General features: G+C 48.0%; 1 long non-coding RNA gene across 1 annotated transcript; it reads left to right on the top strand.

The window, feature by feature from the left end:
- Window positions 1-167: 167 nt before the first annotated feature.
- On the top strand, window positions 168-4,970 carry LOC118158761. Its single transcript, XR_004746890.1, has 2 exons — window positions 168-474; window positions 4,649-4,970. It is a non-coding gene; the product is annotated as an uncharacterized LOC118158761 (long non-coding RNA).
- Window positions 4,971-5,526: the final 556 nt, after the last annotated feature.

Here is a 5,526-nt window from a genome sequence, read left to right as displayed (position 1 = left end):
ATTAACAGAGACTTTTCAGGGTAAAACCGTTAAAACTATCCATTGTCAACCTTCACCGTTCTTCTCCTTAGAAGAATTCTTAATGCGTTAATGAGTAAAAGGGATTGGATTGCCCGGAATTGGAGTGTTTCCAGGGAACACCCCGTGGAAGTGGGGGAAGGGGGGGGGGGTGTTTAGGAATATTTAATCCCCACCAGAAGAATCCTTATTAGTCTGTGATTTGTATTGTTTTGCTTAATTATTATTTCTTATAGATATATCTGTGTATATCCAGAGAGAGAGAAAGGACGTATTTTAAGTTGATCTTAGTAATACCTCTTCTGAATGGATTAGTGGGAGGATAGAGGGCAAAATCGGCAGACTTAACGTAGGAAGATTAATAAACCTTATTACCGATTGCTGATGGGCAATCAGGATGAATTCGTCAGGAAAGACGAGCGTGAAATCCGAGGGCTGTGGACAGCCATCTACCAGGTGATTATTGCGGGTGCCTTTGGTCACGTCCTTCGTCCTTTTAGCTTGCCCTTTCCTTCCTCTTGAGTTGAATTTTTGTGCAGCGCTACGTTTGCAGTGGTAACATCTCGACGGAGGTGTTTTTGGTTAAAAACGATCGTAACTGTAGTCATGAAGTCACTGAGCGTGGCTTTGTATAATGACTCCCACAATCGTAACGTTTTTCTCCTTTGTCACAGACAGGAGAAAAGCTCTTTCCGGAGAGATGGAGAAGGAATTAATTATACCTCTGCCTCATCCTGTGAGACCAGAAGACCTGGAGTCACTGTAAGCTGCGATTCTCGGGAGACACCACGCTGAGAGTCACAGGTTCCTTCTCTGCCTGCCCCCAAGGCCCTGGGCACGTTAGGTTCACCCTGGGAAGGGCACGTTGCTCAGGGCAGTTATTTCCTCCCCGAGACGACACGTTTTTCTGCTGCTTTCACCGGTGTTTTTTTTTGTTTTTGTTTTTTTGTTTTTGTTTTTTTGTTTTTGTTTTTCCTCCACGCGGTTTGCACTGCTTCCGTTGTCAGTCACTGGAATGGGCTGCCCAGGGAAGTGGTTGAGTCCCGATCCCTGGAGGTCTTTAAAAGACGTTTAGATGTAGAGCTTAGGGATATGGTTTAGTGGAGGACTTGTTAGCATTAGGTCAGAGGTTGGACTCGGTGATCTTGGAGGTCTCTTCCAACCTAGATTATTCTGTGATTCCGATTCTGGAACATTCGAGTCTCTCCTCGGTTCTGCTGCAGAACACCTGTTCTGACTTGCTGTTGCTGTAGGGCTTCCCTCTGGGAGTCTTCCCGTCCCCCCGTCCCCTCCCCCCCTTGTGTCCTGTGTTTTGTTTCTAATGTTTGTATGTTGTGTGCCTGTGTGTGCGTGTGTTTTATTTGACCCATAACTGTATGAAGTCGCTAAATCCTAGAGGGGATGACAGAGACGTCCCTGGTTCAGCCTTTTTTGCCCCAGTCGTTGCAGAAATGTTGGAAAAGTGAGTACTATCCTTCTCTTTAAATTGGCTTTTGAAAGTATACTTTCTGCAGACTCCTGTCCGTGGTTTAGGTACTTGATTTGGGTGAAACAGAGCCAGACTTTCCTATTAACTAGTGCCCCGAGTGCAATTCCCTGTCGTCAGAGAACAAGAACTATAAACGGTGCTTGGCAGTTATAAATGTCTTGGCTTCTGCAAAGGCTAACTTGCCAAAGCAAATAGGAAGTAGCCTAAAGACGCTGAATAGGAAAGGTCCTCTTCTCGATGGGAAAAGAGCTTCCCAGAACGTGAGCTCTGTTTTCCCGTAGGGCTCCCTACTTACCCAGCCGTTCAGCGATTATTGCAGGCTTTGCCCGGTCCCCTCAGGTCCAATATCGCACAAGCGTTGTGCTGCAGACGGTACCGCAGCTTACTCTCCATCTCGTGCTGCGTTTCTCGTACCTGCAGAAAACTTACTTCAGCATCAAATAAACCCCGTGGGAAGCGTACCCGACTCATGCCTGCAGGACCATCCCGTTGGGGCTGGTAAAATCCATGAACGGGGCGATGCTTGGAAGAATGTCACCTATGGAGAAGGCAACACTCTCCTTCTGGGCAACAGTTTTTGGAGACTGGTTTCCCCACCCCACTGTGCATTTTGAAGGAGGCAGTCCCTAAGCTGATGCAATCCAACTGCATCTAAGCTGTAGGTTGTTACTTCCAGAAGCTATAAAGGAACTTAATGTGTGTGTTGTTGTTGTTGTTTGTTTGTTTGTTTGTTTGTTTGTTTTAATCGAGGCTCGTGTGCATGCGTTTGGCTTGTCCCGATGGCTGGTGTAGGTGATCGCTCACGTGCCCCAAAGTTCCGTGTGCTGATGTTGGATCTGCCCCTCGGTAAAGGACCGCAGCCCGTGTTCAGCTTTCCTTCCTTACCATGTCGTATGTATGTATTTGTCTACTTTTCTGAACGAAAGGGTGGATTTTTCATGGGTCTCTCTGTGAGCATATCGAGGTAGGCCGCAGTAAATACGCGTAAGCCAGTAGGCTGCAGCGCACACTGGACAGTATCCGAGTGCTACTCTGCCAGCAGTGGAGAGCCAGGTGAAGGTTTCCAGGGTGAGGGCTTGTTCTGCCTCAAGTTGAACAGAAAGTTTCCGAAGTTGAGCATCCCGGGGGATGTTTGTAGGGCTCTTGTTAGACGATAAAAGTTCAGGTGGCTGTCGACAAAGGGGATTTTGTTGGCTCTTTTAGATAGCTATTCCTAGCAAAGATCGCATCGGTTACAAAAGGTAGTAGTAACCTTGCAGTTTCTAAGTTCTGTAGCATCTGTAGCAAAATAAACTGCCAGATGAATAAACGAGCAGGTACAAATACGCTTGACTCTATAGCTGAGATTAAATAACGTGCAGTTTCTTATGTGTTTTACCTTTCAAAGCACGTTGTTTCCGAGCGCCTGAGCTTTTTGCTCGTATTACCGAGGAAGGGAATGGCTGCGCTTCTTCCCCCCTCATCCCTCTATTTTAATTTCTCCTCTTTTCCCTCGATGACAGGGATTCAGAATGTTTTCCTCAGCTGTCCACGTGAAAATCTTTAAAAATACAAGAAAACGCTGATGGTGAACGCTGACAGAATGGGGTGACATTTTCAAGGTAGAGGGCAAAGGACGAGGACATTTCTAGCACGTTAGTGTTACTCCGTTAACAAAACCGACGTACACGCCGCTTGCCGTTCCTAGTTTTTTGGTTTGGTTTCCCTTCAGTAGTCTCCCCAAAGGCTTTTGTGGGCACGACGCGTATCTTTTCTGTTTTTCCAGGATTCATTTGTTAGGGAAGACGACCGTGGAATCCGAGGGCTGTGGACAACCATCTACCAGATGGTTGTTGCAGACGGTTGTTGCGGTCGTGTTATTTGTCCTTTTAACTTGCCCTTTCCTTTATCTTGAGTCGATTACTTTTTTTTTTTTTTTTTCCAGCACTATGTTTGCAGTGATAACATTGCTGCCGAGGTGTTCTTGACTAAAAATGATCTTAACTGTAGGTACTGAATTCACAGTGTGGCTTTGCGTAATGACTCCCATGATCACAACTTTTTTTTTTTTTTTTTTTCCTTTGTCACAGATAGGAAAAGCTCTTTCCAGCAAGATGGAGAAGGAATTAATTATACCTCTGCCTCATCCCGTGAGACCAGAAGACACTGAGTAACTAACCGTAAGCTGCGAATCTCAGGAGTCGCATGGCTAGGAGTCTCAGGTTCCTCCTCTGCCTGGCCCCAAGGCCCCAGGGATGAGAAGTCTTAGGTTTTATGTTTTTTTTCCCTATGAAATCCTGTCGCGTTAAGGGACGTAGCTAGCTAATTGTTATGGTTCTGGTCAGATTCAGGGTACTGGACTATCATGGACACGGATTCACCCAATAACATAGCACGCCCTTGCTCTAGTCCCGTTCAATGAGAACCGTCACGGCTAGGAACAATGTAATGAACAGCAATTCCTTAGAGCGACAAGGACACGGGTTCTTTGGATTGCCGGCGATAAATTCTCTGTCCGCAAAAGCAAGGGAGCACGCATGACATACACAGGTAATCGTCCTGGCTGTTAAGGCGTTAAAAGACACAAAGGCTCTAGATATTCCTAAGTTTCCAAGGAGACACGTGGTACAACCAAGTGTTCCAATATTACCCCACGGCGTCCCAGTGCGGGGGGAGGAGAGGCTCAGCCCATCGACTGATTGCAGAAGTCAGAAAGGTATCCTTCGTGGTGGTGTCATCCCTACCATCCCCTTTCGCTTAAGACAGTTGACGTTATTTTCTCTCTTTTAGGTGGAGCTTGAGTGACTCTAGCCAGGCATACCTTGGTTATGACCGGTAAAAAGATTTCTTGCTTTCCTTTAAAGGTATAGGGTCTGAGAAATTCAGAGCGCGTGCTCAGTGAGGGGTGTTTGCACCTTGGAGGCATGGAGCTTTTGGTATGGAGGTGTGTTTTGGTATTACGATGATGCTAGAATGAGCAAAAGTTGCCTAGAGTACGGAGTTTTGTCAAAAACATGACAGGTCATTGGCTCAGGGTAGCAAAGGTGCAGCTCGTCGGTCTCGGTGCGCACGAGAGCAGTCCCCGTCTGGTCATAGAGCCTAGCCGCAGTGTCTCCACTCTGCTCTGAAAGCTTCTTCAATGCCGTACGTTTTCTTCAAAAGGTGACTATTAGTTTAATTTGCCTAGTTACTTCAGGCAGTTACTCCACAGCTACCCAAAGCAGCGATAGTGACAAGCCCGCTTCCAGCATCCGTTCCCCATGCAGGGATGGCCACAGGGATGGACAGACGGAGGCCGCTCGATGCGTTGCCCCCCAGGGGAGGGGGAATCGCCGTGTGCCCACCAGTGCAGGTTCCGTAGCGGGGTGAGTGCCTGTGTGTGCGTGTGTTTTGGCCTGGAGCTGTCCTGCCTGGCCGTTAGCGATGGTAGCTAACGTGGCGGTCCGTCGGTGTAGTAAGACGTTGTCCGGACTGTTTTGGCAAAGACGTCCGGTCTGCCGCTGGGCACGTACTGAAGGGCAGCTGGCGCAGAGTCATCTCCGTAGTGTGTGGCAGATGCGGAGGGGGAGGAGGCTTGAGCTGCCTGCGAGCAGCTGTTCGCATAGTGCTTGAACGGTGCTAAAGAACGTCTGTTACTGAATTTGGAAAGATCGCAGGTGTGGAGTGTTTTTCGGTTCTGTCTTTTTTTTTCTCTCCAGCCTTAGATAAACCTTGGGAGGAACCGGTCCAAGGAACGAGCGCCTTCTGGAACCGTCGAGCCTTCATTTGGCAGCTCGGTGACTGGCTCGGTCTACTTGTGAGGTGTTGAGGGAAGATGTCTGCTGTTCCAAAACGATACAAATAAAAACTGGGGTCCCTTGTGTCGTTGAGGGGTGGGTGCTAATGCTGGCAGCTGAATGGTTATCCTCTGCCTACGTTTTGTTGTGTTGAAGCTGAAAGGCAGCCTGCAACCTAGGACGTCATCCCAGCCCGAGCTGCCTCTGGCAAGGTGAGTGATGCAGCAGTTCCTTTTGCGTTGCCGTTCTCGGTGTCATTCTGAG

The sequence above is a fragment of the Oxyura jamaicensis genome, unplaced genomic scaffold (genome assembly GCF_011077185.1).
Source record: "Oxyura jamaicensis isolate SHBP4307 breed ruddy duck unplaced genomic scaffold, BPBGC_Ojam_1.0 oxyUn_random_OJ112, whole genome shotgun sequence".
Classification (NCBI taxonomy): Eukaryota; Metazoa; Chordata; class Aves; order Anseriformes; family Anatidae; genus Oxyura; species Oxyura jamaicensis.
This window is presented reverse-complemented; position numbering and strand designations above follow the sequence as displayed.